Here is a 21,000-nt window from a genome sequence, read left to right on the forward strand (position 1 = left end):
ACAGAAGAGGATGGAGGGGGTTACAAGGAAACGTGACTACCCATACAAATATTGAAATCCATACAAAAAGTGTGATATAGAGGAAAATTGAAGAGGATGAATATGGCAAAACTTTGCGTGACGTAATTTATGGACGTACCCTGATAAATAAATTGCAACATAAAGAATGAAAATTCCAGAGGCGAAAGATGCATGCCAGAACTAAATGATTTAGGGTCTGTCCCAATTGCGTTGTTAAAACGAGTCCGAACTTAAATTTGACAGTTCGGAAATTAGTTCTCCTCCAATTAATCAACGAACCGTCAAATTTAATTTTTGTCTGGCCCATTTCGCAATCGGACACCAAAACGGACAGCGAACAACTCACTTGCGACGCGCCTCAACTCGCCGTGCTTTGATATCATTGTTCAAAAGTGGCGTTGCATTCTTACGTATTTTATGACAACAGCGCACTTATCACATGTTAAGGCCCAAACGCAATGATAGCGGAACGGCAACGGAAAGCGGAACCGGTTCGCCAGCATGAACTATAATTTGCTTGTCGATTCAGTGTTGGCTCACTTTCATCCATTGACAGCTCAGTCGAGATGGTGTGATTCTTGCTGGCGAACCGGTTCCGCATTCCGTTGCCGTTCCGCTATCATTGCGTTTGGGCCTTTAGTTGCGACGCTTTGTCCTTTTTTATACTTGATTCATAATATAATCAAACAAGTTATTTGAAGATGAGTTTCTCATTCTTCAATTTACTTAAACTTATTTTCTGCTTTACAAGTTTGTGGCTGCTGCTCTACTGATGGATTATAATCAGAATGCGTAATGGACAAATACGTTATGAATGTCTCGTCGGAATAAAAGAAAATCTGCACGTATTCATAATGTCATTATTGTGCTTTGCAAGATAAATCCACGTAATGCGATTATCTGAAAATGTCGATATACCGTCGCAGTGATAATAAAAATCACCAAACGTTTCAGATTTAGCAAATTTGAAACATTTGCGTCCTTGACACACGAAAAAATCCAAGCCTACTTGAGTTTTGACGTTGCGTTTGAATTACGCGCACATCTTCTACGCGTTACCGCCGCCGCTGGATGTGGATTTAAAATGAGCGCCGCAATAGTGTGAAACCAGAAGAGAGACCGCGAAATGGAGTTCTCTGCGTTTTATGCTTTATTATTAGTGAGGGCGCAAAATTCTTGAGTGGGCAAATATTATTAATACTCTAAAGAAAAAAAATCAACGTTTTACAAATATTTTAAACCAGTTTTTTTTATTCAAAATTGAAGCAAGGTTCATGAAAATTCATCACTGCACGACACTTGTTGGAATGCTACAAATAAATTTTCAATTTGAGTGACAATACTGTTGTTTTGTTTTAATTCTCTAGGGCGTCATACATGAGATTTCAAGTACTCTCTCCCTTGTAAGAAATATTTTGAATTTTAATACACCCTCTCCCCCTTAATTTACAGCCCACTATTCAGGTCCAATTTAGGTCCTATAACAACTGTGTGAAATTTCACTTCGCTTGGTTAAACTATAATTTAGTATGGGATTTATAATACTAATATGGCAAATTCACTTTTGCAAAGAAAAATCGTCGAAGGATGATTATAGACTTCTATCATAAATTTGAACGCAGACTGAATTTTGAAATTACATATCGTGAATTTCATGATGAAGAACATTGCCCAAGGCCACAAAGCAGTCCAACTCTTGTGGAAAGAGTTATGCAAAGAAAACCGATCAGCTGGGTGATTTTAATGCTGATTTGCTACTGAAAAGAATCGCTCAAGAAAGTTCTCGTCGAACCCTTGCAGAAATTTTCTACGGCGATTCCCGTTTGAACTGACATTTCATTCAAACTGCGTCAGAAAATAGCGTTCTTGGCGAGATGGACCAACCAATGGTCTTAGCCTGTCAAGTACGACAATCCAAAGAAAAAAAAATAGCGTTCTCTTGGGCAGTTCCTTAAGGCGGCGTCCATTTATTACGTAACGCTAAAATTGGAAATTTTTGACCCCCTCCCCCCCCTCCGTAACGCTTTTTTGTATGAAAAATTTCAAATTTTTGTATGAACCGTAACGCTTGAGCCTACTCCCCCCTCCCCCTAGAGCGTTACGTAATTTGTGGATGCCGCCTAAGGGAATTTCCCATGCAGCTGTTCTGCTCAAGAAAAGCAAAAATTTCTGCGGAAGAAACGGTTTAGAAATTTTCTACAACGAGCTGCATTTAAATTGACATTTCTTTTCAACTGCGTACTGCGATCAAACTATAATTGACCCATTTATAGGTATTCCCTACACTCTCTTGAGCATCTCTTGCAAAATATTTCCCACGCATCGAGATCCTCTAAAAAAAAACAAAGTCCATACTTTGCATGAGAGTATATTTTCTAGTGGGGCTAAGACCCTCCTAGCCCCCTGTTTTTACGTAAATGGACTTAAATGATCAAAGTAGATATTAAAAACCACAAGTTTTTATTCAAAAGAGTTCTTTTCAAATTTTTCGACAGAAATCTCTGAGAAATATTCACCTGAAACATTCCATAAAGAGCCAAAAATCCCTACCTTTTGGCCCATATTAATAAAGTTGATGTCTTTTAAAACAACAAAAATCTGTGAAACATTATCGCTAAGAATATTTTCTTGCTGTTTGAGTTTGAGGAGCTAACGCAGCTCATACTTTCTTTGACATAGTGACTTAAATGACCCTTTATCTGAAAAAGTAAATTTTGACGCAAATAGTGACTTTTTAATTACAAGGTAAAAAGTGACTCGCTAACAGCCCTGCAACTATTCGTTTCATCCAACCCAAAAATTTTTTGGGTGACCACCCGGATTGCACAACTTATCCCACCAAGGAAGCTTTATAGCTCGGTAAAAAGCTAGAAATGGCACCTCTCCGACGTTGGATTTTTCTCGGAATCTATACTAGATACCAAACTTCGGAAGTGGTGCATTCGATTCACATCCGGATGCGCTCTAATGCGCCCTGCTTCCGAAGCAGGGTATCTTGCATGTACTTATACTGAAAAAAATCCGGCGAATTGCATTTACTAACTTACAAGAGTTCCTTGGTGCAGCTGGAAGATCAGACCGACCACATCGGTAATCGAAGCGGGAACAAAAACGTAAACGGCATCCATAGTAACAACCGCGAACTAGCGAAATAATTCGCGATCTGTCAAAAATAAGTCTCCTCTGAAGCAGACTTATTTTTGACAGATCGAAATCAGAGGGGGAATAATTTCCGAACTGTCAAATTTAAGTTCGGACTCGTTTTAACAACGCAATTGGGACAGACCCTTAGTGACTTCAATGCAATTTTCTGCTCTACCACGTAAGTAAGATACAGGCATAGGGGGGATCTCCCAGTACCGGACACTTAAGCCACTAAATTCATAATTCGAAAAATATTGATTTTATGGGCTCGTGTTACCCATTTATGATAAATATTATCATTTTTATATTGTACAAAAATAAATTTGAAAATATAAATATGAATTTTGACATTGCGTTTTGATGATGTATTTTAGTACCAAATTGATCGATCTTGAAAGGTGGCACCCAATACCGGACACGATCTGGAAATGCCTCGAATTCTGTAAATTTGAACATCATTGAATGTGTACACTAAAGGAATAGTTTATAATTACCAATCCAATGCAATTGCAACATTTACCTACAAAAATAATTTGAGTTTTTCTTAGTTTGCAAGATGCCTATCAAAAACCTCTTTCATATATGATGAAAAATAGTACATTTTACGATGTCGTTATGAATGTTCATTCTTCTTAATTTTATTGCATGTTTGATACCATGGTCGACGGGACCCATGAAAAATGAAAGTATTTTGAGACACTGATGCAATAATTACAAAAATATCATATAACAAATCAAGCTGTCCGAAACTGAGGGACAGGAGGTGCTTGACCAAAATTGTAATTTGTCCATATTTACTTCAATTATGGTACAAAATACAATCATACTATCAAATTAGGATTATGTTCGATCATGCTTGCGGGATCCAAAGTATTTTTTCATATTCGAAATAATTACTAAACAGCCTCAAAATGAAGAAGATACGTCAATTTTTTAAAGATTTTCAAACTTTTATACTTTTTAAAAAAGGCATGCATATTTCAAGGATGTGTTATTCTACGTAAACATTAGTTTACATAATAGCTTTCTTTGCTACTAATACACCATCTTGATTGGACCATGATTTCTCAATGTTTTGACTTTGTCCGGTATTGGGTGCTGTCCGGCACTGGGGGATCTCCCCCTACATACAGGACCTACATACATTTCCATATATGTACATATACATGTACACCCTTTATACCAAAAACAAAATAAAATCTTACGTCATATATTTTGATTATAAAAAAACCTACAGATGTTTCAGAATAGTCTTCAACAAGATTTTATAAAACTTGCCAGCTGATAATGAAAACATCAAAATATCTTTTCTGGATGAGGTTATTTGTATACAATGTGGCTCGGATCTGACAGCGATCGAAATATATATTTGGCAATATCAGAATTTCGTTAGTGTTAATCAAAAGTTAGTCCTTGAACTCGTTCCAATGACAGTCAAATATTGGACTCCAACTATTACATGCTTTACAGACGTAAATATTTGAAGTCAACATTATTCGTCTATAACGTTTAAGTTACTGCATCACTGATGCGTATGGTCTTATCCACCGATAAAACAGAATCCACGCGGTCCAAGATTTTTGACAATAGAGCGGGCCAGAATACCTGGGGAGCATACGGAAGCGTGCCCGCTCAAGTGTCACAATTCTTGGACCGAGTGAGTTCAGTAAGGGGGGGGCTCTTTACTGCTACCGCAACGTGTCGCTGGTTCTAAAAAGTAAACAACCATACAAAATTACGACCAAACAATGGTGAAAGCGTAATCAATTTTCTCGAAAACATTAATTTTGGGAATATAGTAGAATTTTCTGATTGAATTCTGATTTCCTATTCTGAATACGGATTAAAAAAAAAATAAAAAATTAAAAAAAAATTACTGCTTGCAAACAATAATTTTCAAGCGCATTTATTACCTGCAATTTTGCGAATAATATTTTTTACTTTTTCACGTTAAGCCATAAAACTGATTCTAGACTAAGGTTGGTGGCTATTTAATATTACTCTCATTTGACAGCCGTCCTTCACCCTTGTAGTTCAGCTCATGGATGGATAAGTCAATTTGTCGTTTTTGTTCGTTCTTCAGTCCCTTCGAAAGATCATCTTCTTCATTCGACGGCTAGAAACATGTGTTTTCATTTTTAGCCTTCAATAAATGGTATCAAGGCTCATCTAAAAATGTAAGAAGCATTGCATCCGAAATAAGCGATTGTTGCTCGAATCGATAGTAAGTATCCATTGTTTTGATCTAGGCAGACCAATTTCTTATTGGTTGTTTCCTTTTTTTTTGCGAAAATGGGCCGTATGAATAAAATGTAGTAAAGTTGAGTTTACTACATTCTCGGTAGTAAACGCCATATGTGGAACACGAGTGGAACATGTTTGTGTCATTTTCCTTTCTACACCTTTCGAACATACTACAAACAACGCATTGCTATGAATAAAGGTAGCATTTACTACAAAGCTACTGGTAGTTAGCTTCAGAGGTTGCTACACATGCTTTGAGATTGCGGAATTGAATGGAATAATTTACTTTTAAGTAAAAATCATGGGAAAACGATATGAGTTTTGATATTTCGGAAGGTATTTTGAGTTTTGCTTAGGAATTCTGAGGTTACGAAAACATTCGCCCCGCCAATGCTGAGATTCCGGTAAGATTACCGGCAGTAGCAATTTGTAATATCCGTGTGAATTCTGGCATTACGATAATTATGTTATTTTCTAGGAATTTTAGGATGTCGGTAGGAATTCAGATATTTATAATGTAATTTGGAATTTTACTTGTAAACTCTGACACAGTGTTGACCAGACTCATTTCCCCGAAATTCGAATTGTGAAGCCATGAACTGTTATAACTGTGCGTTGTATACCTGAGATGGAGGGGGAGGTGGTTGGGCTTGAGTGTTGCACATGGGATCCGACAGTTTCGATCTCAGTGGGCCGCAATTCAAGTTTCGGTGAAATGATTCGCACTCACTCACTCACTCATTTCATTTCACCGAAACATGAATTGTGGCTCTCTGGGATCAAAATTGATCGATATTGTGTGCAGTACTCAAGCTTAATCATCCGCTTTTCTATCTTAGGAGGATAGAGCATGGTTGTAGTAGTTCGTGACTTCGTAGTTCGGAAAATGTTATTTTTGGGGAAATGAGTCTGAGCAACACTGCTCTGACATCTCAGATTTCCTTTTGAATTCCGGAATTCTTGTAGGAACTTTGGGATTCCGATAGGGATGTCGGATTTTTTATGATAATTCTGGAAGTTTAAATACCATTCTAGGAATATTGCGGAAATATTAGGAATTTGGTAAAAACACTAGAATTGGGGTGGGAATGGGATTCCGAATATTAATCTCTTGGAATTCTGTGGGTATCTTTGAGACGGTATTTCTGTAAGAATCTATGAGATTGCGGTGGGATTCCTGCGAATTATTGTGTGAATATTTGTAATTCTGAAAATCAATCTTCGTAATTATTGTAAAAACCTTTAAGATTCCGTTGATCTCCAGTTACGTTGGAATTTCAAAGCAAAGCTTTAATATAAACGATTTGAATGTCGGTAAATATTTTATAGATTTCAATCGGATTTTTTGTGAAATCGACAAGAATTTTGATAATTTCAAAGGGAATCCTGGTGTTTTAGGGGAGATCCTCATTGAATTCTAACGACTACCAATGGAATCACTACAATTCCCATAAAAATCTCGACATTCTAAGTTCTAGACATTCGAAGGACACTATCAGAAACCCCACCAAAATAACGAGAATATCGCAGAAACACTTAGAACTTCCGGAATTCAACATGCTGTTAAGAAAACACACGGGGAGCATCAAAATTTTACCGCAATTTCACCAGAATCTCAGTACTGGTGCTAGAAAATATGTAATTCCAAATTTGATAGCTGTAATCTCAAGATCTCTTCATAGATGTTAAGCTAGTATTTAAAAAATCATCAATCACTGGCGTTGGCGAAGGCCGAAAACCACCCAGAAAATTCTTTCATGTACCATCATCATAAAATCATAGACATAAAGAGAATACCAGACTAATCGCAAAATTACACTACAAATTTTGTCAAATAACAGCACCTTCATGATTTGTGCAAATTGTCGCGTAATCGATTAGATTCCATGCATTTTCTTCATATGCATGATTGTATTAATTTTAGGCGTCACTCTGAATAGATTGTTCTTTACGTGCAGAATCACTCTGCACTCTGAATGGAAATTTCTTAACGTGCAGCTTCAGTCACTGCTCATGTTCGAAAGTAGTAAGTACTACATGTTCGAAAAGTTTTTTATTCATACCAAAAGTGTAGTAAACTTTGTGGATTTTGTTGTTGAGTAGATGCTACATGTAGTAAAGTTCAAAGTTGTTTATTCATATCACCCAATATCTCCTTTAGTTGATTATCGTTTTCGAAGATACCAAATTTTTCATTACTGGACTTCAATATAGGCGAATCAAATATTTGCCGACTAGCGCCATCATGAGAATGACTCCCCAACTAAGAAGGTTTTAGGCGAATAGCTTTCTTTGGATTTAATCAGTGGACTAATATATAAGCGAATGAAATGTGTGCCCAGTAGTGCCATTTAGGTGATTTCCGAAGTAATAAGTTTTAAGGCGAATAGGTCTCATTTAGATCTTCAAATTTGTCAAAAACACAATCTTTGTATCCAATCACTGGATTGAGATATAAGCAAATAATATATTTGTATACTAGCACCACCTTGGGAGGATTTTCCAAACTACAATGTTTCTGGGCAAATAGATCCCATTTAGTTGGACACTTTTGTCGAAGACACCAATTTCGAATCTCATCGCTGGACTGAGATATATTTGACCACTAGCGCCACCTTGTGAGTGTTTTCCGAACTATTAGGTATTAGGCGAATAGGATTCATTTAATTGTTCAACATTGTCCAAGACACAAACTTTGTATCTAATCACTTGACTGAGATATTAGCAAATTTAATCTTTGCCCACTAGCGCCATCTTGTGAGTGTTATAAGGTTTTATGTGACTAAGAATCATTAAGTTGTTCAACATTGTAGAAGACACCAATTTTGTATCTCATAACAGAACTGAGATCCAAGCAAATACAATATTTGCCCACGAGCACCATCTATTGAATGTTTTCCGAACTAATAAGTTTTCGGGCGAATAGATCTCATTCAGTTGAACACATTTGTCGAAGACACCAATGTTGTATCTCATCACTGAACTGAGATATAAACAATTAAAATGTTCAATCACTAGCGCCATCTTTTGAGTGTATTTCGAACTAAAAAGATTTCAGGCAAATGGGTCTCATTTAGTTGTTCAACATTGTCGAATACAACAATTTTATATCTAATACAGCTAATGCTCGATAACTGGGTGCTATTTAACTGGGCTGCTTTTTAACTGGGTGCTCGCTAACTGGGCTGTAGCCCAGTTAAAAACAGTTAAACGTCAAAAACTTTCACCATCCCGTAACTGGCGAGGGGCCAAATGCAAAATAAGGTTTCGGCATTATTTTTTTAATTGTAAATTTGTCTTTTTTCATTTAGATTTTAATTTTTTTTTTCAATTCAATGTGCAATATGTCGAAATGAGAAATAAATCACAAATAGTTATTATTGCTTTGTTCTTAACTGGTTTATTGTTATTCATACAAAATTCATGTGTGTACTTTAGAAAATTCATTTAAAAAAAATCGCTGCACTGGATCGACTCGTGCGATCACCTCCTCTTTCGAAATCGTCGATAATTTTAACTTTTTCCACCAACGTAAGGGTTTTTTTGTTTCCGTTTGCGGTTGGTGCCCGGTGGGATGTCCATTGCAGGAACGAAAACTGTTTAATTCACCTCAAAATTTACAAGACGGTACGATTAAAACGCGAATTCAATGACGGAATGACACGAACACGACGCGATTCCAAAACCGAATGACGCCAACCAAAACTTTGCATCTAAGTCCCCCTCGATTTTTATTTGAATGTGTGTGTGCGTTGGAATGGCAGTCCAGTTATCGAGCACTGCTCGCTAACTGGAAGGTTCTCTCAGCCCAGTTATCGAGCATAAGCTGTAACTGGATTGAGATACATGCAAATAAAATCTCTGCTCACTAGCGCCATCTAGTGAATGTTTTCCGAACTAATAAGTTTTCGGGTGACTAGATCTCATTCCGTTAAACACATTTGTCGAAGACACCAATGTTGTATCTTATCATTGAGCTGAGATAAACAATCAAAATGATCGACCATTAGCGCCATATTTTGAGTGTTTTCCGAACTAATAAGGTTTTATGCGAATAGGTTTCATTTAGTTGATTACCAATCATCGAACACACCATTTTTGTATCTCATAACTGGACTAAGATTAGGGGCCCAGATAGCCGTAGCGATAAACGCGCAGCTATTCAGCATGACCAAGCTGAGGGTCGTGGGTTCGAATCCCACCGGTCGAGGATCTTTTCTGGTTGGAAATTTTCTCGACTTCCCAGGGCATAGAGTATCTTTGTACGTGCCACACGATATACACATGCAAAAATGGTCATTGGCATAGTAAGCTCTCAGTGAATCACTGTGGAAGTGCTCATAAGAACACTAAGCTGAGAAGCAGGCTCTGTCCCAGTGGGGACGTAACGCCAGAAAGAAGAACTGGACTAAGATAAGCAAATAAAGTTTTGGCTCACAAGCGCCATCATGGGAGTGTTTTCCGAATTTATAAGGTTCTATGCGAATAGGTATTATTTAGTTGTTCATCTTTGACGAAGACACCATTTTTGTATCTCATCGCTAGACTGAGATATAAACGAAGCAAATATTTGTACGCTGGAAAGTTGTTTAATTTGTTGCTTCTATATGCGACATTTGGTGGCGTCTGTGCGCCACCTGGTTTGTTAATTTTGAATTTAAATAGTTACCAAGTGGAAGTCAGCAGTCCTGTGATCAACTTTGCAGAAGACAGTTTTCTCCTAAACCTCTTTATTTTCAAGATATTTGCACTACAAGTACTGTCCTATTTATAGGACGCTGGGCGTTCGGGGCTTCTGTCCTATTTTTAGGACGCTGGGCGGATATGGGTTAAGGAATGGATTAGATTTAGGAAGCTGAGACCAGTGCTGGAAAAGTTCGCATCACGAAGCAGCTCACGGATGTATACCAACGCATAGCAAACATCACAGACTCGGGAACTGGCTAGGTGTGAGTAAGTCCGCACCCGTTTGCTCGGGAGATCATGTCAAAAGAAGTAGCAACAAGCTCGGGAGCGTTTACTCGCGAGTAACCTAGCAAGGTTTGATTTATAATGGTTTTGACAGACAAATTAATTGTATATCCATCGACAATAAACTACTAGATTGTAGTCAAAAGCCCTTGAAAACCATAAATCTCGGAGGGGAAGCAGTTTTTTTTTCCCAAATGCACAATATGACTCTGAACAGCTCCGAACACGTTCACGAATCACTTTTAGTTTCAGTTACTCGGGAGCCGACAAATGCTAGTAAACCAGCGCTCTGGCGCTCGGGAGCGTTTGGTTTTGTTTTTGTTCCAGTTCAGAAGAAGTGTTCGCCACTTTCCATCACTGGCTGGGACTAGCCCATCACAAGACTGAGGTGGTGGTTAATACCGCAAGTCTGAGCATGTTTTTGTGGTACCGTCGATGGGGGTGACAATGGGTCTAGGGGGTGAGATTGGGTCAAAACGGAAAAATATGATTTATGAAATATTTCACCGAATAACGCTGATATTACTAAAATTAATAATTCATATGTTAGGGAACATATTATTACACATAATTCATAACAATATACATTTTAAGAAATAATAGTTTTTGTTTATATCAATAAACTTGTATGTTGAAACTAGATAAAATTTACAACATTAAATTTTTCCTGTGCAGAGTATAACGCATGTACTTTAACCTCTATCGTTATATTCGTAGAAGGTTGATAGTCTTTTCATTACACTTCACACGTATTTTCCGTAATCTGTATGATTTTTCCTCAAAAATTTAATTTTTTTCGGTACGGTGTCTAAATCATCAAAAATGGGGGTGAGATTGGGTCACGCAAGAACAATAGTAAATGAAATTGCAAGTCCACTTTTTTGACATTTTTCGGTGCCGGGTGTTCTCTTTTTTCATTAAGATGTGTTTATTCTTTCAAAATACAGCATTTGTGAGACATCAAACAAGTCTACTTGAGTATTCCGTGCATTGAATAACAATGCAACGCATTTTGACTACTTCTCACACCAGCAATTGGTTTTCAAGCGCAGCAACATCGTAAAATTTGAACGAATGGATTTTTATTAAATTAAATTATTTACCAGTGTTTTCATATTATAGAAACATCTCACGGAAATACAAATCAGTTGGACCCCTGAAATACAGGGATTATGACGTCAACATCTGCCTGAAATGTATTGATCGTGGAATATCATTTCATTTTCATTTTGCAGCGTTTGGTGGGGCAATGAGAGCGCAAGTCAGTCCAAAGCCGGGGGAAGGGATAGGTAATGGCCGTAATAGTCTATGCGGACCACTTGAACACCATCGGAAAGGATAAGAAGGGTTGGGGTAGGGTATAGGGAATGGAGAAGACTTGACACAGTAATGCGATTAATGCTGCAAAATGTAAATGTGCTGAAAGCAATTTAATTTGAGTTTTGAAGTTAGATTTGACTTATTAAAATTCCAAATAGATCGGCCATTGTACAAGTAAGAAAGAATATGCTGATCGCTTTCTAGAAATTTTATAAACAACAAAATAATAACAATATGAGAGTGATGCTAAGGGCTGCTGATGGCACAATGCGACGCTTTAGGAGATTTTGATACTGATTGAACATTACTATACAGAGCGCAATTCAATCGATGGTGATAACTTTACAAACTTTATCTGTTTTTGCACTGATTGACGATGCTGATTTATATAAAAATATTTTTAAAATATTTGATATTATAAGTTCATTTGTCTGTGTGATCTAAGTGTTAATAATGGAAAAATTTTACATACCCTTGATAATAATACTTCCCTGATCAGAAATATTATATTTTGAGCACCTTTTTCGAAGCTATTCTATCCAGGTATCCATGTACTGCTTTCAATCCTGAAATTATTCTTATTGTGCATGCTCATGCATTATATTAGTGATGCTCATAATCATGCAACAGATAAGAAGGAGAGAAAAAGAGAATATAGGAACAGTGATTAGTAATGAGTTAATTATGTAGTTTTGTTAGAATTATAAACAATTAAACAGTAGTAATGAATAGCTTTTAAAATGACTTTGCAGCATAGCTGAGCCTTTCGGATCGTAAGACCGATGTATAAAAATAATTTGTTTCGAAATTGTCCGCGTGGTCTACTAGTGCCCCTATTAGATAAGAATCAGTCATAGACATACATGCCGAATGCTCGCCATGACCCTATGACTAACATTTGTATATGTATAGCCTTAGCTGATGTGGCTTTTCTAATAGGTAGTTCTTTCACTCATTGATTGTCTTCAAAACCTAAGTTATTGTACTTATTAAGTATTAGGTATTATTTTATGTTTTTATCACTATTGATATTATCAAGGCCAAAATTCCCAGTGAGTGAAGAATTTTATAGTACTAGAACACCATAGAAGATCGCTAAACATTACCTAATCATGGAACGGCTTTTTGCTCTATTATTTTAGGTAGATGCTATTGATCTCCCTTTGCTCCTATCCGCAACCCGGTGCACGCGCCCTGTTACAAACCAGATTACAAACTGTCAATGGCATTCCCAATTACTACCCCACATTGCACATTCAATGGTCTGATTGTGCTCCTAACCCACCCTCAGTTCGTAATCTTCTCGCCAGTTTGAAATTATATTTTCCCGAAGTGAAAGTTTTTTTTTTTTTATTTCTTTATTAGTATCATTCCAAACATTACATTCATTTCTTATATCTAGGTGTTCTGTGTTATTTGACAACACTATCATCCTAATTTGGTAAAACAAATTTAAGATTTAATTAACATTTTGTTAACAACATATTACATTTCATTTGCCGTAGCAGTTCAGTTCTTTTTACAGGTGAGTTGATTTCACCTGCTTATAAGAGAAAAAAAACGTTTTTAATATACTTAACCTATCTTAACCTATACATATAACGCATTAATCGTGGCAATAGAAGATTGTAACGATTTTTGCCTGAAATTATTAATGATTGTATTTGACATTTGTTCCAATGTTTCAACATTGGATATTCTATGTAACTCATTGGTACTATACCAGGGAGGAAGCCTCAGAATCATTTTCAAAATTTTATTTTGAATTCTCTGCAGAGCTTTCTTCCTGGTATTACAACAGCTAGTCCATATTGGTACAGCATACAACATGGCTGGCCTGAAAATTTGTTTGAATATCAACAGCTTGTTCTTAAGACAAAGTTTTGATTTTCTATTAATAAGGGGATAGAGACATTTTACATATTTATTACATTTGGCTTGAATGCCCTCAATGTGATTTTTGAAAGTTAAATTCTTATCTAGCATGAGCCCTAGATACTTAACTTCATCTGACCAATTTATTGGAACCCCTCTCATCGTGACAACATGTCTACTTGAAGGTTTCAAATAAAGAGCTTTTGGTTTATGTGGGAATATTATTAGTCGAGTTTTGGAAGCATTAGGAGAAATCTTCCATTTTTGCAAGTATGAAGAAAAAATATCCAAACTTTTTTGCAATCGACTACAGATGACACGCAGGCTTCGTCCTTTGGCGGAGAGGCCTGTGTCATCCGCAAACAAAGATTTTTGACATCCCTGAGGTAGCTCAGGTAAGTCAGATGTGAAAATATTGTATAATATTGGTCCCAAAATGCTGCCTTGAGGAACACCAGCTCTTACAGGAAGTCTTTCAGATCTGGAGTTCTGATAATTAACCTGAATTGTACGATTTGACAGATAACTTTGAATTATTCTAACAATGTATGTTGGAAACTTAAAGTTTTTTAATTTTACAATCAAACCTTCATGCCAAACACTGTCGAATGCTTTTTCCATGTCTAGAAGAGCAAGACCAGTAGAGTAGCCTTCAGATTTGTTGGAACGGATCAAATTTGTTACACGTAAAAGTTGATGAGTGGTCGAATGTCCATGGCGGAATCCGAACTGTTCATTGGCAAAAATTGAATTTTCGTTGATGTGGGCCATCATTCTGTTCAAAATAACCTTTTCAAAAAGTTTACTGATGGAGGAAAGCAAACTGATTGGACGATAGCTAGAAGCTTCTGCAGGATTTTTGTCTGGTTTTAAAATTGGAACAACCTTAGCATTTTTCCATTTGTCAGGAAAATATGCTAATTGAAAACATTTGTTAAATATATCAACTAAAAATGATAAGCTACTTTCTGGAAGTTTCTTGATGAGGATGTAGAAAATTCCATCATCGCCAGGAGCTTTCATGTTTTTGAATTTTTTAATAATAGTTCTCACTTCTTCCAAATCAGTCTCCCAGGCATTTTCGAAAACGTTCTCTTGATTGAGAATATTTTCGAACTCCTGAGTAACTTCATTTTCAATTGGACTAGTAAGTCCTAAATTAAAATTGTGCGCACTTTCAAACTGCATAGCAAGTTTTTGAGCTTTTTCGCAATTAGTTAGTAATAATTTGTTTTCCTCTTTCAATGCCGGTATTGGCTTCTGAGGTTTTTTCAAGATTTTCGATAATTTCCAAAAGGGCTTAGAGCCAGGGTCCAATTGAGAAATTTTATTTTTAAAATTTTTGTTTCTTAATTGAGCAAAACGTTTCTTGATTTCTTTCTGCAAATCCTGCCATATAATTTTCATAGCAGGATCGCGAGTGCGTTGAAATTGCCTTCTCCTCACGTTTTTAAGACGGATCAAAAGTTTAAGATCATCGTCTATAATCACGGATTCAAATTTTACTTCACATTTTGGAATTGCAATGCTCCGGGCTTCAACAATGGAATTTGTTAAAGTTTCAAGAGCATTGTCAATATCAAGTTTTGTTTCTAAAGAAATGTTAACATCAAGATTGGAGTCAACATACGTTTTATATATATTCCAGTCGGCTCGTAAATAATTGAAAGTGGAGCTGATAGGATTGAGAATCGCTTCTTGGGATATTTGAAATGTAACAGGGACATGATCAGAATCAAAATCAGCATGAGTAATCAGTTGGCTACAAAGATGACTAGAGTCGGTTAAGACCAAATCAATCGTAGATGGATTTCTAGAAGAGGAAAAACATGTAGGGCTATCAGGGTATTGAATTGAGAAATATCCTGAAGAGCACTCATCAAATAAAATTCTGCCGTTGAAATTACTTTGAGAATTATTCCATGACCGATGTTTGGCATTAAAGTCACCAATGACAAAAAATTTTGACTTATTGCGAGTCAATTTTCGCAAGTCAGTTTGGAGCAAATTAACTTGCTGCCCAGAGCATTGAAAAGGCAAATAGGCAGCTATGAAAGTATATTTACCAAACTGTGTTTCAACAGAAACACCTAAAGTTTCAAAAACTTTAGTTTCAAATGATGAAAACAGTTGATGTTTTATACGCCTATGAATGATGATTGCAACTCCCCCACATGCCCCATCAAGTCGATCGTTACGATAAACAAAAAAGTTAGGATCTCTTTTGAGTTTAGATCCAGGTTTTAAATACGTTTCGGTAATAACTGCTATATGCACGTTATTAACCGTAAGAAAATTAAACAGCTCGTCCTCTTTACCATTCAGAGAACGAGCATTCCAATTTAAAATATTTAAATTATTATTTGGATCCATTAGAAAAACGTAATCCAATAACAATTTGATTTGTAAATTTTACACCTACTTGGACTGCTTCAGTCATAGTGGTGGCTTTGAACATTGCATCAATCATTAGATTCAATTGTTCAGTTAGAAAATTAAAATCAGAGGCAGACATGTCATGTGATTTCCCATTGGAATTTCCGGTAGACGAAGAAGCGGAGTAACCTGTGGCGGTAGGGTTTTTTTCCATTTGATTTGAAACAAGTGGAATGGGTACCCATGGATCGAACAGGGGAGGAGTTCGAATTTCCTGCTACGATATCGGCAAAGGATTTACCGTGGGTAGATACATTCGAAATAGAAAGATTCGAACGGCTACCCGACGGATTAAAATTTGTTTGTGAATGAGCATGATTATGATCTTCCTGATGGGTATGATTCATGATCAAGCGATCGTTAACTGAAAAATGAGCATTGTTCGATACTCTACCAGGCAAATTCCGGAAACGACCGTTATCGTAACGGATATTATCTTTCATCTGCCTGGCACGAGCCTCAATGACCTTTTTGCGTGAAGGACAATTCCAAAAATTGGACTTATGGTTAGCCCCGCAATTACAACATATGAATTTGGTGGTATCTTCCTTCACTGGACAGACGTCTTTGGCGTGAGAAGAACCTCCGCAAATCATGCATTTAGCATCCATGCGACAATTTTTTGTACCATGACCCCACTTTTGGCACCGACGGCACTGAGTGGGGTTCTGGTAATTTCCTCCAGGTTTCTGGAAATGTTCCCATGTCACACGGACATCAAACAAAAGTTTTGCTTTTTCTAAAGCTTTAATATTATTTAGTTCTTTTTTGTTAAAGTGATTTATAGTCACTTGAGAGACCTTTCAAGACAACTTTGAACAAACATTCAGTTTTGTCGTCATAAGTAAAAAATTTGTGCTTCTTCTCTTCAAGATGTTTGAGAAGAAGCTCACGATCTTTAAGAGTTTCCGGCAAAACGCGACAGTCTCCTTTCTTTGCGAATTGGAAGGAAACCTTGATTCCCCTAATGGAGTTCAAGATCTCCTGCCTAAATCCCCCAAATTCGGAACAACTGACCACGATAGGCGGCACTCTTTGCTTCCTCACTTGAATCAAAGAGCCTGGGCTAGAGGCTGCTTCGATTTGGTGTTCGGAAAATTTGTCTAGAGCATCGAACTGATTGCTCATTTCGATACAATTATTCATTTCACCCTTGGAAGAAAGTTCGCATTCCGGGGAAGCGTCCTTTCTTCCATTCTTGCCACGTGTAGTGACAGTTTTAAAACCCACTTTTTTGGAAGGAAGTAGTGAATTCAGAGATTCACCCTTCCTTTTGTTTGTTGTTGATACCATGTTTAATTAATAAACGAAAGAAGACGTGACCTTCGAAAGGTTTTTTCCCAAGACGGTGTCCAAGAAGGATTACCACCGCTAGCTTTCGCCAACGGGTCCAACGAAAAATCGAAGGCACGGGTCCAAACAAGGATCGTAAAGGGATCAATAGTAGAAAAAATAGTACTGTAAAGTACTGTTTTTGTAGCACTGAAAAGTACCGTTTTTAATTTTAGCACTGAAAAGTACTATTTTTGTAGCACTGAAAAGTACTGTTTTATTGCTTTAGGTAGTTTTTAAGAAAACTTCCAAGAGCAGAGAGAATTCGTGTACGCACAGCACGAAGGTACGATGCGCACTGACCCGAAGTGAAAGTAATTTTGATGAGCGATAGCCTAGTGCAGCCCAACTGCATAGTACAGTAGTTTAACCAGAATTTTTGGGTCAGAAGATAAAATCTAAATTTTGTAATAATGCCATTGCTTTGAACTTCACCCAACATCTAATCAAAACTACTAACAACAGCGATCAATTATCAAAATTCATCGCTCCCTGGAAAATATAATCCCAAGCCCAGGGATATTGATCGTGGAATATCGCACCGAAATTTAACTATTTGCGAAGATTTAAAATAATCACTGTTTCGGTACACCTTTGGGGAAACTGAATAGGCTGTATGGCAATGGGGATAAGACTTTGAAGACAATTTGAAAAAAAAAAAAAAACAAGAAAAGGTTATGTAAACTTGACGATAAATATTGGGTTTACATATTTTTTTTCTCAAAGCTCTTAAATTTTTTTGGTAGAATTTTTATTTTAAGTGGGTTTATCATACTTTTGAAACATCTTAGATATCTTTTCGTCTTGTTTGCATCGTATTTCATCAATATTTTTCAGCTATGAATGGTTTTGCAGTCATATTCTCAAAAACAAGTTATTTCAATAAAAGTGACCCAATGTCACCCTCTCTATGGGGTGAGATTGGGTCATTTGTCATTCACTTGCGGTTCCGCTGTGAATAAATATTTTTCTATAATTCTTTGAACAGTTGTTAATGTACCATCAAAGTACATACACACCAAATTTGAAGTTTATTGGAGTTAAATTGCGATAGTTATTCAATAAATAAATCGTATGTCCCTTTTTGACCCATTCTCACCCCCGACGACGGTATATTAAAAAAAAACTATTTTTCCTGGGAACTGATGCCATGATATATATTTCATAGTTCAATAAAATATATTCAAAATTAAGAATTTTCATATTTCATGAAATATTTCATGATATAAATCTGTAGCATTGCATAGTTTGTTTGTTTGTTGGCTGGTAGAATTGTTGAAGTACCTAGTATGGACAGTAGTTTTAAAATTAATCATTAGTGAAAATATTTGAATTATTACGTCTCAACACTTTCAACATCAAGAGTTATGCACAAAGTTTCTGAATGTTTTCCTTATATAGCAAATACCTTGATTCAAATTCCTAACAGCACGAATAAATCGTATTTAAATTAATAGTTTCGCAAATAAATTCATCTACGCTTATTCAACTGACATCGAACGAAAATCATTACTACTCCCAGTGTATAAAATAGGTCTTTACATATTAAAATTGAGTTGCAAAGTAATACCATTTCCTGTAAATTTGATTACTTATTTCAGTGATACATTTCAATTAACTCGTTATACAAAATCCGAGATTTCGGAATTTGAGTCTCGAATACGTTAAGCAATAAAATAGAAATATGTTAGTTCTACTCGATAGTACTTAATACATTATCTTTCTTAGCTCGTAATGTTCATCACCATTTTCATTTTGATGTGTTTTCACTTTGTTTTATCACAAAATGTCAGATTTCACTACTTAATAATCAATAAAAAGTATTTTCCTTGTGTTGCCAAATTCGGGAAGGCACTGTAGACAAAACCGAGGGAATTCAAGGGTTAATGATAAAGAGGGAAATGATTGGGAACTTATTCTGTATTGCTAAGTAAAATATAAATCGATAAAGAAAGGGAAAAGTACCCTCCCACTGGCAACGCTAAGATGCCTTACTACGACAGGGTTTATTTACCCTGCGATTCCATTCAAAATGAACACCCACTTTTTACTTTACCACAGAAGGATCGATTATGGCATTCGAATTCTCTTTGATTCCGTGTCACTTTCGTCTGCAGCCGCTGACGAAGACTTTATTCTCCTCCATGTGTGGAAGACACAACCCGCAAAAGATTGAAAACTTCTTGAAACACAATCTCTTGACTCGAAAACAAGAAAACATAAACAAATAAGAAAGGAATGGAAAGCAACAAAAGCACAACAAAAAAAAATCTGATTAGAAAAAGGGGAGTGTAATCTTTCCCTCAGCGAGGAGAACAATCATCCACAAGCTGCAAGATGTCAAACCCAAAAGAAAATCCAAGATTTTCCTTACAGAAAACACTTTTAACATTTCAATAGTATACACATCGGTTTCGTAATCCACTTATCACAACTTTTAACGTACATTCACAGCGAATTTTCACCAAAATCTCGATTTTTCTCCAAAATACACCAGCGTTGCACAAACTTTTCGCGTTGAAAACGATTTTTTTCTCTTTTTCGGATTCGACTGGCTGGCTGACAGATGACGTGCTGTAGTTTCGGCGTGTTTCACTGGATACTTTTCTAGGGATGTGCATTTAGCTTAATTTGAGGTTTTGCACAATGGTTCGGAATACGCAAACTTAGGTCAAAACCGAGGGAGGCGACACATCCAGATAACCGATTAGATGATCTTTTAGAAAAAGTGAGCTCTTTTAGATCGGTGCATTTTTATCAGATTCTTTTCGCTCCATCCGCTGGCATCTCCTGTCAAATGATCAGCAAAGATTGACAAGATGCACGAAGATGCAGATATATGGAAAGCGAATCAACAATGATAACAGTGATTATTGACGTGGAAACTGATTTTGTGCTGGTGTTAGCAATCATTTGTAAATTTATTTTACTCGAAAAAGTTTTCTAAAACAGGTTTGAAGTGCGAGCCGAAGTATGAAAATTGATAATTGAGTGGCTGTCAGTATTTAGCAAAGTTAAATTCGTGGCATTTCTTAGTATTCTTCAAAGGTAGTAACCCATTGAAAAGTGATTTACCGTATGAAGTTCGTCAACTAGGTCGGCTACTCATTCTGGCTTGCGGAAGGTAAAGACAACCAGAAACATTAAACAGGTGCTGTATCTACATAATTATAATTCTATTCTACAGCAAAATGAATGCAGGTGATGTCCAAACTGTGGAAATAACAAATTCTTCCGGCCGTACACCTCCTACAAATGAAAGCGGTAATCCAATTTCATATCCTGTGTTGGAATCGCTACTGGTCTCTGCTTATGTCCCAATACCATCGTGAGCAACGGGGAGCAATGATCTAGCGTAATTAAGCTGTTAATTAAAAGCTTCGTCCAATTATTTATCTCTCCTAAAAATCTGTGTTGCATGCAGCCAGCGAAAATATCGGCAGTTCCGCGATTCGTAGTGCAGTTTTGTTTATATTTCATATAAGGATGATCAATAAAGTACGTTGGAATTATAGCTATGGGAACGTACTTAAATTTCTGCTTGGCGACAAAGGAGCAAGTTTATTTGTGAACAAATTTGAGAAATGCATTTTATATCGCTATTTTCTTATCCCGAGGTTTACTACCAGTTCAGAGGTAGGATCAATCGCCAGTACA

The 21,000-nt window shown here is 36.5% G+C and overlaps 1 protein-coding gene across 1 annotated transcript in view; it reads right to left on the reverse strand.

Moving 5' to 3' along the window:
• Positions 1-19,908, reverse strand: part of LOC5570864 (dnaJ homolog subfamily C member 13) — a 95,304-nt gene extending 75,396 nt beyond the window's left edge. Inside the window, 1 exon segment of the mRNA XM_021843945.1 lies at positions 19,790-19,908. The gene's annotated coding sequence lies outside the window, so the exon portion shown is untranslated.
• Between the last annotated feature and the right edge of the window lie 1,092 nt (positions 19,909-21,000).

Source organism: Aedes aegypti, chromosome 2 (genome assembly GCF_002204515.2).
Source record: "Aedes aegypti strain LVP_AGWG chromosome 2, AaegL5.0 Primary Assembly, whole genome shotgun sequence".
NCBI classification, from domain to species: Eukaryota; Metazoa; Arthropoda; class Insecta; order Diptera; family Culicidae; genus Aedes; species Aedes aegypti.